The 20,948-nt window shown below is 46.5% G+C and overlaps 1 long non-coding RNA gene across 1 annotated transcript; it reads left to right on the forward strand.

Annotated features, from left to right (window-relative positions):
- The first annotated feature begins 1,973 nt into the window (after positions 1-1,973).
- On the forward strand, positions 1,974-20,215 carry LOC125364025. The gene is made up of 4 exons (XR_007213399.1): positions 1,974-2,056; positions 12,803-12,807; positions 14,003-14,008; positions 20,206-20,215. It is a non-coding gene; the product is annotated as an uncharacterized LOC125364025 (long non-coding RNA).
- Positions 20,216-20,948: the final 733 nt, after the last annotated feature.

The raw sequence follows: 20,948 nt of genomic DNA on the forward strand, positions 1-20,948 counted from the left end.
ATGTTAACAACCATTTGAAAAAGACCATAGAGGAGATTGCATCTGGAGACAGCATGAGACTGGAAGATGGATAAAATCCTTAATAAAAAAGAAAGACATGGGGCTGCGGATATGGCCTAGTGGTAGAGTGCCTGCCTCATATACATGAAGCCCTGGGTTCGATTCCTCAGCACCACATATATAGAAAAAGCCAGAAGTAGTGCTGTGGCTCAAGTAGCAGAGTACTAGCGTTGAGCAAAAGGAAGCCAGGGACAGTGCTCAACCCTGAGTTCAAGCCCCAGGACTGGCAAAAAAATAATAATAATAAAGACATTAAAATAAATCCCAACCAAGTATCTATCCTGGTAAAAACAGAGCCACCAGCTGGCCAGGAAGAGGCAGAGGGCGTCCCAGGAAAAGCTGACAGCGTTCAAGGGAGCACCCAGCGGCTCACTCGTGAAGGAAATGTTCCTCTCCATCCCCACATGAAGAGAGGACCGGACAATTGCATCTCCCAGGCAATGAGGAGGGGACAAGGAGGGAGAAGACGGGGCCGAAGAGCATCGCTTCCTTCTAGGAACCGTAACTAAGGAATACTGCAGACACATGGTGTCCTGTGGGAACTGCTAGTTCACTCTTTTTAAGTAATAGTCATGGCTTTCAGAGAAAAGAGTGATGTGGATAGCTGACCCTAAAGAATGTACCCCCCAAAAAGAACAAATGCAGAAAAGACAAATATCACTGAAAAAGACAGTGGTCAGAAAAACACAATTCAAGACGTATGGTCATTGAGCCTAAAAGTATGAGACAGATCTATTTTTTTGCCTGCATTATAATTGTCTTTTTTTTCCAGTTTATTTGGAGCTAGACTGAGGTACACACTAATTTCATTGGCTTAAATTTGAATTAAGTCCTGTTAGACAACCATGTTTAACTTTTTTCTTCTCTATGGTAATCAAAGTTTAAAGTAGAATTCCGAGGCACCTGAAATGAAGGTGTAGAATGGGGCCATAGAACTTGCTTCCATGGACTATTTCATTATCTTGCTGGTCTCACCAACCTTGTAACTCAAGATAAATCCTACTTGATTGGATTTAGGTTTGCTGGAAGTTTTTTTTTTTTCCAGTCCTGGGCCTTGAACTCAGGGCCTGAGCACTGTCCCTGGCTTCTTTTTGCTCTGCCACTTGAGCCACAGTGCCACTTCTGGCCATTTTCTACATATGTGGTGCTAGGGAATCGAACCCAGGGCTTCATGTATATGAGGCAAGCACTGTTGCCTCTAGGCCATATTCCCAGCCCTGCTGGAAGTTTTTGTGCGTATGTTCATTGTGTTATTGGCCTGTAATCAACTGTTTGTCATTGTAGAGTCCTTACCTGCCATTATAGCCTGAGTAATGATGAACTCAAAAGATAAACTGGGAAGTCATTCTTCTGCTCTGTACTCTGAAACAGGTTAAGTACCAGCACTACTTCTTAAATGTTTTGTATAATTCAGCAGTAAAACTATCAGGTTCTGGCTTGTTTCTTTCTTGGAAGACATTTGTTTCTTTTTAAAAAAAAATGAACTCCAACAATATGCTGCCTAGAAGAGGCCCATTTTAGCTTTAAGGTGACACAGAGGCTGAAAGTAAAGGGGTAGAAAAGATATTATATAGGAATGGTAAGCAGAAGGAAGCATGAGTGGCTATGTTTATATTACTATATAAATAAATTTTCAACCAAAATCTGGCACAAGAAACAAACACCACTGAGATAATTCATTTACGTGTAAGGATTACATAAGAACTGGTAAACTATCATTTGAGAGTCCATTTTTGGGGTATTTCCTGTCAAGATGGTCAAAAATGAGTCATGACACATGTCTTGATGACTTGAGTGAATACTTAGGGAAAACGGTCACTCTTTTTTTTCCCCGGTCAGTTTGTTACCATAAAGCTAAAATGACATACATAGACATACATAGACAGCATAGGATTAGAGCTTTAAAAAAGAAATCCATCCGAGCTGGTTGTCAGTGGCTCTCACGTGTAACCCCAGCTTTCAGGAGGCAGAGATCTGAGGATCTGGTTCCAAGCCAGTAGCAGGAAAAACTGTGAGGCTCTTGTCTCCAATAAACTCCTCCTAACAGAGTAAATGTAAAACTGTAGCTCACAAGGTAGAGCACTAGCCTTGAGCAAAAGAAGCTCAGGGACAGTGCCCAGGTTCTGAGTTCAAGCCCCAGGATGCCCCTGACAAAAAAACAAACAAACAAAAAAACCCAACTCTAATTAGTCACTGTCTTTTGATCTTTTTTTTTTTTTGCTTTTACAGTACCAGAAATGGAACATGCTAGCCAAGTATTCATCTATAATCATTATCTATATCCTCAGTCAACTTTATATTGCTTTGATAGGACAACACATTCATATTTAGTGTATTGGTTGGCTGATAATATCTTACGATTGCCATTTTCTTTTCTCTTAAATCTCTTATAGTGCCTTTGTCCCTTTCTTCCCCTGATTAGCTTCCTTTGTGCTTTGTTAATTTCTTTATAGAGTAGCCTTTATATATTTTTTTTGTCTTTTGTGTTTTTACTAGAGACTCTCTTCATCATTACTATGAGGCTTAAATAAAATATCTTTTTTTTTTTTTTTTTGCCAGTCCTGGGGCTTGGACTCAGGGCCTGAGCACCGTCCCTGGCTTCTTTTTGCTCAAGGCTAGCACTCTGCCACTTGAGCCACAGCGCCACTTCTGGCCGTTTTCTGTATATGTGGTGCTGGGGAATCGAACCCAGGGCCTCATGTATAAGAGGCAGGCACTCTTGCCACTAGGCCATATCCCCAGCCCCTTAAATAAAATGTCTTATAACTATAAGTCTATTTTAAGCTTACAACAACCTAATAACTAACATACAAAATCTCCACATTTACTCTCTCATACACATACATGTTATGTAAGGTCATATTTCACATCTTTATTTGTTGTATGTCAGTTACAAAATTGGTGTAGCTATAGGTTATTCTTAACTTTTTTGTCTTTAACTTTTTAATATATTTAAAAGTGGCTCATATGGCTGGGTGCCCGTACCTCATGCCTGTAATCCTAGCCACTTAGGAGGCTCAGATCGAAGGACTGTAGCTCAAGGCTAGTTGGGCAACTCTTATCTCCAATGAACCTACCAAAAGCCAGAAGTGGAGTTGTGGCTCAAGTGGTAAGACAGCAGCCTTGAACAAAAAAGCTCAAGGACAGCATCCAGACCCTGAATGTAAGCCCTAGGACCTGCACACACTCATATGCACACACACACACACACACACACACACAGTGATTCATTCACAATTTTACTATCATTATCCCCAATTTGACTATACAGTAAGTGGTCCTACTCTCCATCCAGGGGGGATATGTTTCAAAATCTTCAGTGGGGGTACCGGGAATATGACCTGAAGCCCTGGGTTCCATTCCTCAGCACCACATATATAGAAAAAGTGGGAAGTGGCACTGTGGCTCAAGTGGTAGAGTGCTAGCCTTGAGCAAAAAGAAGCCAGGGACAGTGCTCAGGCCTTGAGTTCAAGCCCCAGGACTGGCAAAAAGAAAAAAAAATCCTCAGTGGTTGCCTGTAGCCAAGGATAATAAAAGTACATGTTTTCATATTCACACATACCTATGATAAAATTTAATTCATAAATTAGGCATAGTAAAAAAATTAATGATAATAGTAGGAACAACAATAAAGCAATTTTAGTGAGAATAGTACCTCTCTTTGTCTCTCTACACCTGTATTTCTCTAGTTTTCGTCCTTGTCAGGTCACTCCCGTGTCACTGTATCGAGTGCCTCCTCTGGTCCTGAGGGGACATGATGCCATCAGCCATGCTGAGACACAGTCAGAGCAACGGTGGCGTGCACCGTGGCTACCAGACGACACGCCTGTGTCAGAGCAAAACCAGCACAAGTCTCCTTTTCCTTCCTCGCTGCTTCACAGATGGATGAGTCATTCTTAGTACCATTTTACAAACGTCTGCATGTCATTTCTCTCTATACCTTTAAGTTGAGAACACTCCATTGTCCTTCATGGGAGCACTTTCCATGTGCTCTTTAGCATACTTGAGTTGTCATCATTGGGGGGGGGGGGGAGGGCTAAGCAAAATAAAAGTTACCTGAGGATTAGCAGACTCGTGTGAATGCCTGACCCACAGCGTCTTGGGTAGGGCTACGACAAGCTCTTACCTCACGACTCAGAGTGAGTTTTATTTACTTCTGGAATTTTCCATGTATAGTTTCAGCATGCAGTAAACCCTAGGTAACTGGAAACATAGAAAGCAGAACCACAGACAGGTCACAGGAAGACTGAAGTATCTTCATCTCTACCAGTGATACTGTGTGTGTGTGTGCTGGGCCCGGGGCTTGAACTCAGGGCTTAGGCACTGTCTCATGACATTACCTGTTTTTTAACCTATTGTTGCTGTTCTTATAAAGGTGATGTTCAGACGTGTCACCTAAGTCAGGTAATGAGCACCTCTTTTTGGACAGTGTCCCCCCTTCCCTCGCTCTCTCCCTGTTTCCCCCCCCCCCATCCCCACCCACAAGCTGTAGAGTTCCTTTTCAACATAGTGTCTAATGAGTACCACTGCTGCATTTGTGCACCCTTTGTCCCTCCATTTCTGTGCCCCCGCTTACACTCCCAAGGACAAACAAGACAAAAGGTAAAGAAAACACAAATAGCAAAAAGAAGAAAAACCTCTTGTTCCCATTTCCTAGAGTTGATCTCCTTAATTTTTTTTTTTTTTTTGGCAGTCCTGGGGCTTGAACTCAGCGCCTGAGCTCAGACCCTGAGCCTCCTTGTGCTCGAGGCTAGCACTCTACCATTTGAGCCATGGCACCACCTCCAGATTTTTATGAGTAGTGTGCCAAAGATGAGAATCTCATGGACTTTTCTGCCTGGGCTGGCTTTGAACTGCAGTCCTCAAATCCCAGCCTCCTGAGTAGCTAGGATTACAAGCGGGAGCCACCAGCACCTGCACACTAACGATCTTTATATTTTTGGACATTTCATGTTGTTAATAGCCCTTCATTGCTGAAGAATGTTCTTCAGCATTTCTTGGAAGGAATGGATAGTGAATGAACTTCTTCAGCTTTTGGCTGGGAAGATCATGTTACCTCCTTCATTTCTGAAGGAAAAATGACCAGTACCAGTTTTCTAGGCAGGCAGTGTTTTCTGTTTGCAGTTTGAATATTTCATGTCCCTCTCTCCTGGACTGCAAGGTTCCTGCTGTGAAATCCACAGTTTTATGAACTCGTCTTGTATATGAGGAGTCACTTTTGTCTTGCTACTTTCAAATTTTTCTTTATCTTTACCTTAAATAGAACCTGCTTACAATATATCTCAGTGAATTTCTCTTCATGATTAATATGTTTGTGATTCTTTAGACTTCACAGATCGCAATTTCCCTTTCCAGATCTGGGGTGTTCTGTTAAAGTGTTCTACCTTCCTTCCTTTCTCTGTTCTTTGTTCTCCCATAATGTACAGGAGATGGATGGTGTTTGGTGGTGAGTCATATACCCTACAGGCTTTCTGCACACTTTTTTTAAAAAAAATCCTTGGTTTCTTTTTGTTCCCTTCAATGGATAATTTTTAAGATCACTAATTCTTCTACTTGATTGAATTTTCTAATGAAGGTCACTATCAAATATCTTATTTTAGTCGTGTTCTTCAGCTTCAGATTTTCTGTTTGGTTCTTTTTTATGGTTTCTATCTCCTTGTTGAACTTCTAATTTAGTTCTTGAATTTATCCAGTTGTCTACCTTGCTCATTTAAGTTCCTTGAGCTTCTTTAACACGATAATTTTAAATTCTTTATAAAGAATTAAGGGAGCGTACAAATCTCCCATCTCTAGAGAGTCATTTGTTACTACCTTATTTTGTTCCTTTTTTTGTGGTATCATGTTTCCCTGAATATTTGTGATTCTTGTGACAGCATGTTGTCTATGCTTTTCAAGAAGTAGGCTCCTATTCCCATGTTTTACAAGCTGGTTCCAGCAGAGAAGACTCTTCTCCAGTAACTGTGTTCAGTGATTCTGAGGACACCATTTGTGAGCTGGCCAGATGCCTGAGCACGCAGAAGTTAATCTGAAACTCTGATCCCTTCTTTCAACCTGAAGCCTGGGGCTGCGGAGGCCAGCCCCGTATTTGGGTGGGCCTGGAAGCTAAGTCTGGAGACCTAGCCTGAAGCCTGAGGCCATAAGCATGGCCATAGCTCACTGAGTGGCCCTGGTCATGGAATTCACGACAACCTCAGGTTCTCGCTTAATTTTCCTTCCCTAAGTGGAAAGTGTCTGTCTGTTTCACAGGCTTTGGGGAACAATGATGCAAGTGATGCAAAACTGACCTTCTAGCCTTCTTTAAGGTATTTTCTTATTTCTTTTTTTTTTTTTTTTTTGGCCAGTCCTGGGGCTTGGACTCAGGGCCTGAGCACTGTCCCTGGCTTCTTTTTGCTCAAGGCTAGCACTCTGCCACTTGAGCCACAGCGCCCCTTCTGGCCATTTTTTTCTGTATATGTGGTGCTGGGGAATTGAACCCAGGGCCTCATGTATATGAGGCAAGCACTCTTGCCACTAGGCCATATCCCCAGCCCCCTTATTTCTTGCTTCACTAACAAACTGTAATCTGTTATCTGGATTCTTACATTCTTGTGGAGGTTTCATGCATGGATGATGGTTCAAATTGACTTTTCTGCAAAAGAACAAGTGGTTAATGATTTTCATTCAGCCAGCTTGCTAGCATCGTCCTCCCAGTTCTCAAATACATTCCTTGATCTATGTCACACAGTGACATCAAGGCAGGTAAGGCACTCTGCCAACTTTGCAAAACCAACACATATAGCAGGGTATTGCTCTGGCTTCAGAGATTTTACAACTCTCTGAGAAAGAAATTGGGAGTGTTTCTAGAAAAGAGTCTTTCCTATTAAGGTTTTCTACATTAGCCCCCTTGTGAGATGAATGTGTGTATATGTGTGTCAGGGTGAATATATGTGTGTGTACACACACTAGTGCCCTCGTTCTGAGAGAAGGAAATGAAAAAGTTAAAAACTGGGCAACTAGAAATACTGAATGACATTGTTGCTGAATTTTTCCCTCCCACCAAATAGTAATTGTACTTCAATGTATGATTTGTCAGTAAGTCAGAATTTCTGAGCTCTGTATACCCACTAGCGTGTGAGAGCCACGGGTATTCTAGAAATCAGGGTTAGCGATAGTTTGAGTCATAGTTCATATAGCCATCTCATTTCAGAACAAGGACCTTACATTGACACTCTAATACTGAGCTCATCTCTAATCATAAATTCCATTCCATTCTTTTTCCCAGAATTCAAGGCCATATGGCTACCACAAAGCATGTTTTAAATACTGTTCTTCACATATTCATCTTGGAATTATTAGCAGTAAACTTTTAAGCCGTTCCAGCTTCCTACATTGCTTGTCCCCATCTGACAGAGCTGCTGCACTGACAAATAACCAGTGTGGTTTCACACCACATTTGTACAATACCATCATTTCCCCTTCTCCAGTTTCTAGGTTCTGTTCTTCCACACATGCCAAGCTTATGAAGTTGTATAAATCTCAGGAAGTAAATTCCTCTGGAAGAAAGTGATTTATAGCATTACAATAAGCCTGGACATGTCAGAATAAATCTAACACAATTTTCCTCCAAATTCTTCTCCATCATTTATCTGTTCTTTATTTCCCCTCCCTGATTTTTCCAATCCAAACCTACACACACACACACACACACACACACACACACACACACACACACACACACACTCAAAAGGCCTCTGGCTTGCTTTATTTTAATGTCAGAGTGCTGTAATCTGCTCTCATTTTTATGGTCCCACTTTCTGGCTGGCCAAACCCAGGTCTGTGACCCAGTTGGAAAGCCTGGCTTGGATTTCTAGCCTTAAGTATAACTCCGTAATGAGGACCTGGTTATGCTTCTGGGTCTTAACCAAGGTGACTATCATCCACAGGTCTCTGATGGCCCAAACTGTGTCATGAACGATTATCAAAGGCTGACAATTAGCAAGTGAAGTATGCCACGTTCTTACCGAACAGGAAGCAGGACCAGGTATCTTCCATGCATCTTAAAAACTGCCAACGTCTACAGCAACCAACACTGTACAGAAAGATCTGATCTGTGCCTTTAAAGTGAGGACAAGAAATGGGCATTGTAAGGAAGTTATCTGATTTGATGCTGTATTTCTTCCCACCATGCAATTCTTCCCACCAGTTTTTAAAAGGAGAGCGATAAGATCAATGTTGATTACCAAGGTAGTTTTCCTCTTGAACTATATTCTTTCTTTTTTTTCTGTCTTTCTTAGGAAAACTTTCAGAGACACTCAGCAGGTTGAGGCAGGAAGATTGAGAGCCTGAGGCCAGCATGGGCTTCATATTGTTTCTAGAGAAGGAAAGAAGAAGAAAGGGAGGAGGGGAGGGAGGAAGGAGGGGAGGGAGGGAGGCAGGAAGGAAGAAAGGAAGGAAGGAAGGAAGGAAGGAAGGAAGGAAGGAAGGAAGGAAGGAAGGAAGGAAGGAAGGAAGGAAGGAGGAAGGAAGGAAGGAAAGGAAGGAAGGAAGGAAGGAAGGACTGATTTTTAAAGATGTCCCTAAATGGCATACTTGGTCCTTGCCAGCTAAAGAGTAGTGCTCTATTTCTCTGACAGGACAGGAAAGCAGGGCCCTTACCTGCAGGGTAGAGGATCTGCATTTCAACCTCCAATCAGAAACCTGGATAAGTGATTTTTGTTGTTGTATTCTGTTTATGAGACGTCTCAGGCATCAACTCACACTGTTGACCAGGAAGGAAGTGCTAACCCATCGCTCACTCGGGCTCCCTAGCTCCCGCCGTGGATGGCCAAGTTCAAGGGGGAAACTGACTGTATGGAATGGTATTCCCTCTCCCTCCCAGTGTGTCCACGATCAACAAGCGCTGACCCATCCGTTCCCAGCAAGGGAGTGAACTGGACAGGCTGCACAGATGGCTTGCGGCGACTGGTAACGCAGGAGCTCTGACAGGCAGGCCCCAGCCATGAAGCTCCTTTTAACAGAAGAGATAGGTGTGTGCCACAAGTCAAACTGGAAGGAATTCAAGAAGCATAAAATCTCCCCACACGTTGGCCTAGATGAATATTTTCCATATTAATCCAGGAGTTTGATTTCTCCTGACCTATATTTTAAATTTTTTTCCTGACCTATACTTTTTTAAAGATCACTTTAATCCATTAAAAACATAGATTTGTCCTCTTGGAAAAAAAATTCATGATTGGACAGGACTTCAAGTTATATAGTTCAACCTCTCTCGTGTATAAAGAGGGTGGGTCACAGGCTTTAAAAGCTGGCCATCCATGGCTCACTCGTGTAGCCTTAGCTACTCAGAAGGCTGGAATCTGAGGATCTTGGTTCAAAGTCAGGCAGAACAGGAAAAGAAAAAAGGAGGCCATGCATTTTCTTCACAAGGCGTTTACCACTGATTATATATCCCTTACTGAAAAGTTGAGACTGGCAGCCCTTAGAATGTCAGATTTGGGGGAGACTTTAGAATATTTGCATACATATAATAAAATATCCAGCACATTAGACCCAAGTATAGTCACAAAATGTACTGATGTTTCTTTTTATCAATATTTTTGCATGTTTCTTTACCCACAGCCCACAATGATCTCATAGGATAGATTTTGCACACTTGCTTTTTTTTTTTGCCAGTCCTGGGCCTTGAACTCAGGGCCTAAGCACTGTCCCTGGTTTCTTTTTGCTCAAGGCTAGTACTCTGCCACTTGAGCCACAGCGCCACTTCTGGCATTTTCTATATATGTGGTGCTGGGGAATCGAACCCATTCATGTATATGAGGCAAGCACTCTACCACTAGGCCATATTCCCAGCCCTGCACACTTGCATTTTGGCTGCACAATCAAATTTCTGTAGTTTCTTTTCTAGACTCAAGTTCTAGAGCCAGGTCTCTGCTTGCCAGATGTTTTAATTTAATTATAAGTACATAGCTCAGTAAGCCACAAACCGAGGGTAGGGCATATCATCTGTGTCTTTTTTTTTAATTATTATTATTTTGTGCTGGTACTGGGGCTTGATCTCAAGGCCTGGGCATTCTGTTCCTTAGCTTTTTCACTCAAGGCTGGTGCTCTACTACTTGAGCCACATGACTACTTCTGGCTTTTTGTTGGTTAATTGGAGATAAGAGTCTCATGAACTTTTCTGCCCAGGCTGGCTTTGAACCTTAATCTGCAAATCTCAGTCTCCTGAGTTGCAAGGATTACATCCGTGCACCACTGAAGCCTGGCTTGAATCCTTTGAAAGTTGCCTTGGAGCCAACAATCAAAAGCGAACACAAGTAACTGCAACACAGAACTGAAGCTCGGGCCACATTTCATTCAATCGTGAGCCATTGATCTCAGTAGTTATGAACTCCAGCCTGGCGCTGCAAAGCCTCACCTGGAGGCCAGGCCATTCTCCCCTCAGCTTCACCAGGCACCCTGGGGGCCACGGCAGATGCCCCCCAACCCCCTGGACTGCCAGCCCTGTCTGTCCCCTGAGCGCTGCTCCATCAACCCACCACAGAGATGAGAGCCGGCCCCTCACTAGATTGTCTCACTGCAAGTGCTAAACTCCTTCTTTCTCCCTTGATCTTCAGTCACCAGATGGCAGAGGCAGGAAAGGAGGAAGGAAGATGGGGAAGGCAGCTGAGGAATCCAGTGCAGACAAGGGGGTGACCCCACAGACAGCCAAGAGCCTGGGGAGTCAGACATGTGCAGGAAAGGCAACAGCGATCACCACCTTCCTCTCCTCTCACTTGCCTAGTTTAGTCGGGAGAATAGAAGGGCTGTGCGCCCCCCAGGCCTTTCCAGCCCATCACTGGGGAGCTACCAGAGACCTGGGGACTCGGATAGCTTCTGAATGTGTAACCCACAAATGCTCTCACTGAAGCAAAGTGAGCCGCAAGCCTCCACCGAGCCTGTGGGCTCCCCACCCTGGGTCATGTGCCCCCCGAGATAAGCCCACGTTGGTCCTTCCTTGGAAATTCTGCGAGTCCTCTGCCCCCCACTTCTTTTCCATGGCCTTGGTTACAGGAGTGTCGGCGAGAAGCGGCTGGAGCTCCAAGCCTGGCTGTCCCCACGGCGTGACGGGAGCCATCACTGGGGTGCCATGGCCCCCCGCCCCGGCCCCCATGCTGCACACAGCACTGGGGAACAATATCGTGAACACACTCCCTTCCCAGCAGGCTCTCGCAGGGCCCAGTTCCCATGTCATGGCCATTTCCTTTGGAAATGCACAAAGCAACTCCATCTGTTTCCTTTCATTAAGACGTGTATGTGCTTCCAGCCAAAAAGAAAAGGAGAGGAGAACATTCATTGACTCAGCCTAGTAATAATTACAATGTCCACATAAACTTGATTGGGTTGAGGCTTGGAGATGTTGACGTGTTCGCTGCCTTCTTCCCCTGCTACTTTTCTAGTTAAGTCCTGGAGATGTTGGGGGGAAAAAAAAACAAAACCAAAAGGTTAAACACAGGTGTCTCACTCCCCATAGCTTGCCGTGGGCTCTTCCAAGTGGGCAGCTCATCACTAGGAAACTGGAGAGTGGCATGTTTTTCTCGTATTTTTGAGGCATGCCCGCAGGCTCTCACTTCGTTTCAGCTGTTTATGGAGTCGGGTCTCACGCTTTTCTCTGGAGGCCAGCCTCAGACTGTAATGGTCTCACCTACGGTCCCCCACATAGTTGGGATGAGAGCCACACACCACCATACTAGCTTGTTGCTTGAGATGAAGTCTGGTTAACTCTTTGCCTAAGGTATTCTCCAGTTATAATTATCCCTCTGTCTACCTCCTGGGTGGCTGGTATTACAAGCTAAAGCCATTGTACCAGATCCTACTTCTTGAAGAAAGTAAAAACTCAGCCACAGATGAACAGGGCTGGTAGATAAGCGGAAAGAGATAGGGGGCCGGACATGAAAATACACCTACGTGAAGAAATTCAAACTTCATTATAAATTCATAGACTCCATGGAAAAATCATAAAATCAAGGAAATTACTGAAATGTGTTCTGTGTGTGTATGTGCGTATGCGTACACGTGTGAATGTGCACGTCAGTACTGGGACTTGAACTCAGGGTGCGGGAGTGGTCTCGTAGCTTTTGTACTGGAAGATGGTTCTCTACCACTAGAGCCACACTCTCACTCCCAGATGTTTGCTGGTTAACTGGAAATGAGCGTTCCATGCACTTTTCTGCCTGGGCTAGCTTAAAACAACATCCTCAGATCTCAGCTTCCTGAGAAGCTAGCATTTTTAAAAGACCTTTCTAACAGACACCTGGATAATATGCTTATAAATAGTAACCCTCAAGATGGAGCAACCTAGAAGCATGTGGGTGGCCGTGGCTGGCAGAGGGCTTCTGGAACAGGAAGACTTGGGTGCATATAGGAGATAGAATTCACAGGACATGGTGATTGATTGGATGGTTGCTGAGGTTTGGGAAGAGAGTGGACATTTTGGCAGAACTTAGAGGAGGAACGCCTACATCCCAAACAGCTGCCCACCAGAAGACATGGGAAGGAGCTCCAGGAAAGGACCATCAGGAAGCAGAGCGCACTAGGATTCTGGTAAGGACACGTCCCTGACTTGGGTTCTAGTTACCTTCAGAAGCTTGATGCGCTTCACTCTCCTGGTCATTTCTTCTGTTGCTATGTGGATGTGCAGAGCCCCACCAAGAACCAGCCTGTTACCTGGGCAACGCGCCTTATGTGGTAGAGCGCCTGTTAGTAAGAGCAAGTCTTTCAGTTCAAGTCCCAGTACCACTGAGTCATAAGGCAAACTGACCAAAAGAATGAAGGAAATGACACAAATGTATAAAATTAGAGGTGAAAGAGGAGTTACTGGAATAAACACCAATGAAACCTGAAGGATCATTAGGTAATATTTTGAAAACTTATATTCTAATAAACCAGAAATTTTCCTGATATAGGTAAATTTCTGGATGTGTTAGACCTATCAAAATTGAACCAATAAGAGATAAGAGATTTAAATGGTGATTGAAGCACTCACCCAACAAAAAGCCCAGGACCAGATGCATTCATTGCAGAACTGTGTCAAACCTTTAACAATGAATTAACACCAAAACTTCTCAAAACATTCCATGAAATACAGAGGGAAAGAATGCTACCAAACTTTTCTTACAAAGTCAGTATTACTCCAATACCAAAACCAGACAAGAACACAACACCACAACAAAAGAAATTTATAGACCAATTTCTTTCATGAGCATAAGTGAAAACATTTTTATTAAATATTTGCAAACCAAACTCAACAGCACATTAGAAAGGTTACACATCATGATCAAGTTGGTTTCATTTCAGGGATGCAATTAGGGATCAACATTGCAAACTAATAAACATAATACAACACATAAACAGAATCAAAGCACATCCTTAACTATAAGGAAAATGCAAATCAAAGTCACACCAAGATTCCATCTTATCATAGGCAAAATTGCCATCATCAAGGACACAAAGCCAGGTGCTGGTGGCTCACGCCTGTAATCCTAGCTACTCAGGAAGCTGAGATCTGAGGATCTAGGTTCAAAGCCAGTCTCAGAAGAAAAGTCCTTGAGATTCTTATCTCTAATTAAGCACACACACACACACAAACACAAAAACCAGAAGTGGAGCTCTAACTCAAGTAGTAGAGTGAGAAAAGGAAAAAGAGAAAGACAGGAAGGGAGGAAAAGAGGGAGGGAGGGAGGGAGGAAAGAGGAGGGAGAAGGGAAAGGGGGGGAGGAGGAGGGAAAGGAGAAAAGGAGGAAAGGAGACGAGCCGGCTAGACTCACTGCCTGCTCAGAAGGCGAGGGGGCCCTGTGGACTGTCAGGAGCAGGACACGTTTTGTTTTGTTTTTTGTCAGTGTGGAATTTTTTTTAATTTATTTGTTTATTAATTGAACACAAATTTTTGGACAAGGTGTTGTGCAAAAAGGGTACAGTTACATAGTAGGGCAGCGTGTAAATTTCTTGTGATATCTTACGTCCTGTTTTTCTATCCCTTCTCTAGGTCAGGTAGACATATATACAATATACAATGTATCAAGAACGTATACAGTAGCCACGTGGCCTACGCCCAAGAAAGTTCGCCTAGGGCTTTAAATGTAATGTCGATATTAGACCATATGTCGACAGTAGTCTTATATGAACGCACATACATACCTTTTGAGCTATTGTATTCCCCTGAGAGGTCAATTTTTGACCTTTATATGTTGAGTAGTTGTCTGGTTTTAGTTACATACTGTTGGGTCGCTGCCCCAATCCTGTGGGGAATACTATTTGACAAGCAGTTTTTGGTTTCACAGACTTGGTCTCTACTGTCTCTCCGTCTCCCTTTCTTAACAGTCATATATCAGGGAGATCATGCCCCTTTGTTTTCTGTGTTCTAGGCTTGTCTCGCTCAACATTATTTGTTCGAGTTCTGACCATTCCCTGCGAATAACAATATTTCACCATTCCTAATCGCTATGTAGTATTCCATTGTGTATAAGTACCATATTTTTTTGATCCATTCATCTGTGGAGGGGCATCTGGGTTGTTTCCATATTTTAGCTATTGTGAATTGTGCCGCGATAAACATGGAAGTACAAATGTCTTTTTGATATCTTGGGTTTTGCTGTTTAGGATAGATGCCTAGGAGTGGTATGGCTGGGTCATAGGGTAGGTCTATATTGAGCTTTTTGAGAAACCTCCATACTGTTCTCCAAAGTGGTTGTACTAATTTGCACTCCCACCAACAATGGAGAAGGGTTCCTCTTTCCCCACAGCCCCTCCAGCATTTGTTGTTTCCTGAGTTCAGAGTATAGGCCATTCTAACTGGGGTGAGGTGGTATCTCAGGGTTGTTTTTATTTGCATTTCCTTTACTACCAGGGATGTTGAGCATTTTCTCATGTGTTTCTTTGCCATTTTTATATCTTCTCTTGTGAAGTCTCTCTTTAGCTCCTTTGCCCATTTCCTAATAGGTTTATTGGGCTTGGAGGGGCTTAGCTTTTTGAGTTCTCTGTAGATGACAGATATCAGGCCTTTGTCTGTTGCTGTGCTGGTAAATATCCTTTCCCATATCGTTGGCTGTCTTTCTATTTTGGTGGCTATGACCTTAGCTGTGCAGAAACTTTTTAATTTGTAGTAGTCCCATTTGTCGAGTCTTTCCCCTATTTGTTGTGCCCCTGGGACTCTATTCAGGAAGTTCCTTCCTGTGCCTGTAAGTTCTAGTGTCTTTCCTACTCTGTCCTTCAGTAGTTTCAAGGATTCAGGTCTGATATTGAGGTCCATGATCCATTTTGAGTTGATCTTGGTGCATGGTGATAGGCTTGGGTCTACTTTGAGTTTTCTGCATTGGCTGCCCAGTTCTCCCAGCACCAATAGTTGAAGAGGCTATGTTTATTCCATTGTATGTCTTTAGCTCCTTTGTCGAATATCAGTTGGCTCTAAGAGTGCGGTTTTATTTCTGGGTCTTCAGTTCTAATCCATTGGTCTTCCGATCTGTTTTTATACCAATACCAGGCTGTTTTTGTTATGATGGCCTTGTGGTTGAGCTTGAAGTCTGGTATTGTGATACCTCCTGCACTGCTTTTTTTTGCCTAGATTTGCTTTGGCTATTCTAGGTTTTTTGCTGTTCCATATGAATTTATGGATTGGTTTCTCTATTTCAGTGAAGAATGTGGCTGGGATTTTGATAGGTATTGCATTGAATTTGTATAACAATTTGGGCAATATGGCCATTTTCACTATATTGATTCTGCCTACCCATGAGCATGGGAGGTCTTTCCATCTCCTTGTGTCTTCTTTGATTTCCCTTATTAGATTTTTATAGTTTTCATTAAATAGGTCCGTCACGTCCTTGGTTAGGTTGATCCCTAGGTACTTTATTCTTTTTTTGGCTGTAAATGGAATTGTTTCCATAATTTCCTTTTCTGTTTGTCTATTGCTGGTGTACAGAAAAGCTGCTGACTTTTGTGGATTGATTTTGTATCCTGCTACTTTGCCAAATTAGTTTATTAGGTGTAGGAGTTTGGGGACTGAGTTTTTTGGGTCCTTCAGATATAAGATCATGTCGTCGGAGCAGGACACCTTTGGCCCTCTGCTTTTTACTCTGATTTGTTGCCATGGGGTGGGGGGGTGGGGGATGGTTGGGTGGGGGTGGAGGTGGTAGATGGTTGGATGGGGTGGGGGGTGGGGGTGGGGGATGGTTGGGTAGGGGTGGGGTGGGGGATGGTTTGATGGGGTGGGGGTGGGGGATAGTTGGGTGGGGGTGGGGGTGGGGAATGGTTGGGTGGGGGGTGGGGGTGGGGGATGGGGGATGGTTGGATGGGGTGGGGGTGGGGGATAGTTGGGTGGGGCTGGGGAATGGTTGGGTGGGGGTGGGGGTGGGGGATGGTTGGGTGGGGGTGGGGGATGGTTGGGTTGGGGTGGGGGAGTGGGGGATGTTTGGGAGGGGGTGGAGGGTGGTGGATGGTTGGATGGGGTGGGGGGTGGGGGTGGGGTGGGGGATGGTTGGATGGGGTGGAGGTGGGGGATAGTTGGGTGGGGGTGGGGGTGGGGAATGGTTGGGTGGGGGTGGGCGTAGGGGATAGTTGGATGTGGGTGGGGGCGTAGGGGATGGTTGGATGTGGGTGGGGGCGTGGGGGATGGTTGGATGTGGGTGGGAGCGTAGGGGATGGTTGGATGTGGGTGGGGGCGTGGGGGATGGTTGGATGTGGGTGGGGGCGTGGGGGATGGTTGGGTGGGGGTGGGGGATGGGTGGATTGCCATCCCAGTGTCAGCAGCTGCAATGATGCGATGGAGACTTTGCACAGTAAGCGAGGGGCAGGCGTCCCGTCCATCTGCGTGGCAGACCGCGCCCTTTCCCCTGCTCTTCTGCAGTTCCTGTGCCCTGGATTAGGGAAGCCAGCCCAGCTTAAGAGCAATGGACAAGACCCTGCAAGCAGGTTCGTTTTATAGTATTGTGCATATAGATGGTCGCAATGAACAAAAACCAGGCAACTCAACTTTCATTAGATTAAATGAACAACCAGGACACATGGCAGGGATAAGAGTGTATTGACGGAGCACGCATGCACAACTAGAGAGTTGGGCACCTTGGAGGATGCCTTCCTAGTCTTACCCTCTCCTCTCCTTCTTGTACACACCACAAGCCAGTTTTATACGAATGTACTTTCCTCCAAAGAAAAGGGTAGAGCCCATAAGAAGGAAATCCTCCAAAGTTGGGGTGCACCTTTGACTATTTCTTGTAACTTGCATGCAGACCAAAAAAGAACAAAGGTTTGTCCCTGGCTACTGCTTATTTTGGCTGAGTGGGCTCTGAAACAGGCTCACCAAAATGGGACTGGACCAGGGCTTGGCCCCCCCGCCATTGCATCCGGGGGCCCTGTGGCCAAGGCAGGAAGGCAGAAGGAACAACGTGGAGTCAGCACAGCAGCTTCTTACCCACTCGCCAGGGCTGCCCCTGGATGGGCTCCCTGAGGCCTGTGTTCGGATCTCCCGGCTGTTCTGGCTTTGAGGGGAAGCGCGCAGGGTGTGAGCAGCATTTGTCCCCCCCCCCCCCCCCCCCCGTGCCTGCCTCCTGGGCTGCAAGCGCCTGTGAGACTCACAGAGCTGCTAGCTCCTCTGTAAATGGGGGAAGTGGAGGTGCACTTGGGACTCCTCCTTCCTTTCCTAGGTCTAAAGAGCTACGACGTGTGTAAAAAGTGGCAGTAAAACCATTTCCCACAAATGCAGGATTCAGTGTCACGCACTGACGGGCTCCATGCAATCACAGCGTCCACGATGGAGATAAACTCTAGGGCCAAAGGGAACTGTTCACCTGGTGCCAGCGGCTCATGGGGGCCCTCCTAGCTATTCAGGAGGCTGGGCTCTGAAGATCCTGGTTCAAAGCCAGCCCGGCAGGAAAGTCCACAAGACTCTTATCTCCAATTACTAGTAGCCCAAGCCAGAAGGGGCGCTGTAGCTCAAGTGGTGCAGTGCTAGCCTTTAGCAGAAGGAGCTCAGAGACAGCAGCCAGGCCTGGAACTCCATCCCCACGGCTGGGAACGGAAAAGGAAAAGGAAATACTCCCATGTTGGAGTTCTTTTTTGTAAAAAGCAGGTAAGACCAAGACAGCAGGGCCCACTGTGTGAGTGGAGGGCGGAGAGCGTGGGTGAGTGGGTGGGTGGGTGGGCAGAGGGCGTGGGTGAAGCCTGGGTGGGTGGGTGGGTGGGCGGAGGGCGTGGGTGCAGCCTGAATGGGTGGGTGGGTGGAGGGCGTGGGTGCAGCCTGAGTGGGTAGATGGGTGGGTGGGCGGAGGATGTGGGTGCAGCTTGCCTGTGGGTGGGTGGGTGAGTGGGTGGGCGGAGGGCGTGGGTGCAGCCTGGGTGGGTGCTGGAGGCCCCAGCATCTGCCCTTAGGAAGCATCCGCCTGCCATGGAGCCCGCAGGTGGGAAAGCCAATGTGGCGCTCACAAATGCACCTGGGCCAGCTGCAGACTCATCTTCGCCCACTTCCTGAATCCTCCAGGCGCCCAGCATGAGCCTCGCGGAGAGAGAGGCCTGGAGCTCGCAGGCGTGGCCTGTTCTGGATTCTATCTTGAATTCTCCTCGTTTCCCAGAGGCCGGGGATCCTGGGAGAAGAAGACCTAAACCACACGCACGGGATGGACCCCCACTCCCGGCAGCCTATCACTCGCTCCACTTTACAGACAAGCAAACTGAGGCAGAGAAGTTCAAGAACTTCCGACCATGGAGACGCACCCCCTCCTAAAGCCAGACGGGCTCGGCACCGTTGGCCTCGCTCCTCCCGGCTCACAGGCGGCCTGACCCAGCCATAACTTTGTCGATAAACTGTGATCCTCCTCGTGCAGTGCGCTTCAGAGCCCTTGCACATGCAAAGTCCTGCGTGCCAGCCTGGAGGAGGCGTGGCATCGGCCTGTGGAAGGCGTGCACTGAGCCACCTTTCCCTTCCCACACACACACCAGGTGCCCGGTCCCTCTCTCTCCAGCCTCAAGTCACTCCTGCAGTGCTCCTTCTCCCCTGTTAGTTCAGGGCTGACTCCACCTCACATTTCCTGCCTAGCCTCCCAGCATTCCTTCACCCCACGCGGACCCCCGACACCCCCCCTCCCCCACTCAGCGCCCCTGTAGTCCCAAGAACCTCACACCCAGAATGCCCACTCCTGGTTCTCCGCAGACTTCCAGGTCTTTGAAGGCTGTGACTAAGTCATTTGCATTTTCTGTGGTCCCAAAGCGTCTAAACCTGATGCTGAGCACGACATATCCTGGCGAGTTGGTGGAACCGATGGATGGATGTTGACTGAACAGGAGAACCCTCATGGAAATGAAAACAGCTGGGGGCATGTGCCATGGACACCAGAAAGACGAGTTATTGGGGGGCCACAGGAGTTTCATAGATGTTCAACACGAGCTCCTTTTGTAAGGGAGGACCTAATTAGTTTTCTCCTAGAAGCGCCCCAGCATACCTTGTGGCGACTCATCAAAGGTTCCAGCGCCTGCTTCACAGGCGGTGAGTCACTCAGCACCGTCTGTACTTGGTCTTTGGAGAGAGATGAGAAGGCACAAACACCCTCCCCCAGCAGGCTCTGCCCGCCCCCGCCCCCGCCCCCCTCCCTGCCCTGCCCTGCACACTTGCTCAGCCTTCAGGGAAGAACTGAAAGAGAACCTTATTAGCCCACTCTTCTTCACTATAATGAAATACCTGAGGCAGGCTCACTTCAGAAAGAAAGAAGTTAGTTTGGGTTCACATTCCAGGAGGGTGAGGGGCCACGCGTGGTGATCTCCTTCTTGGAGAGCCCGGAATAACACAGAACATCCATGGTACGAGATGAGGGGCGTGAGCGTGTTTCTGGGTCTCAGCCTCTTCTTATGAAGCCTCCATCGTTCAAACACAGGCGTCTGTCCTGATGATCTGTCTCCATCACCCCAAAGGTTCCACCTTGAAACACCACAGGCACCGCCTTCTGTCTCCATACCACCAGTATGTCTGTCTGTCCCTCCCCTTGGTCACGTGTGTGTCTCCTGCCAAGGATCAAACTCCAAGCCTTGCCCATGCTAACCGTGCACTCCACCACTGCACTCCAGCCCTTCTGTTTTCCTTCGATTTGGCAGCAGATGCCGGTGAGACCAGTGTGCAGCACCGGACGTATGTCACGTCCGCACGCCACGCAGCACAGCCGTGCCGAGTCACAGGGTCTCCAGAGGTTCAAATCTCCATGTGACAGGTCGATTCCACACCCCTACATCGCCACCCTTAGTAATCTGCCTACAGGAATGAGTGGAGCGTGTCACTTGCCTTGTAACTCTCAGCTGGCCATGGAACTCGCTTGGTCAGTCCTGTTTAGAGGAAAGAAAGTCAGTTAAAAGCCAAAGGCTGCAGCCAGCTAAGCCTCAAAGACGGGATACCATCAGGACCAGAAGCACTGCCTGGACATGGAGGTGTGAGCTCATCCAGGACAGGAGAGCCAGCCGCTCACCTATGAACTCCGCAGTGACAGGAGAGGCGTGCTGTTCTGTAATGCTGTGCATTGTGTCAGGAGGGAAGGGACACATTCCACTCCAGCTGATGCCTAGGGACAGGCGATGACACCGTAACCCATTTGCTCGTTGTTGGTGGGGTGGAGTGCTCCACACACAGGGGCACAAAAGGGTACTGTGCACAGTAGTAACTTCCGAGAGAGTCTGTCCCATGAACATAGCACAGGATGGCAGCTGGGTGCAGCTGAAGCCTGTTGAGTCTCACTCCCTCACCAGTAAAACCAATGCTACTCACTGCCCAGGGTTGTTGGAAAGATGGGTGAAAATAGATGTGTTCACTTCACTGGGCAAGGGAGGAGCTTGCAGAAGACAGTGTTGTTCGCATCCTCATTGGGCCTCCAACCTCCTCTTCCTTGTGGCTTTGTAGTCTAAAGTCC

Source organism: Perognathus longimembris, chromosome 15, assembly GCF_023159225.1.
Source record: "Perognathus longimembris pacificus isolate PPM17 chromosome 15, ASM2315922v1, whole genome shotgun sequence".
NCBI lineage: Eukaryota > Metazoa > Chordata > Mammalia > Rodentia > Heteromyidae > Perognathus > Perognathus longimembris.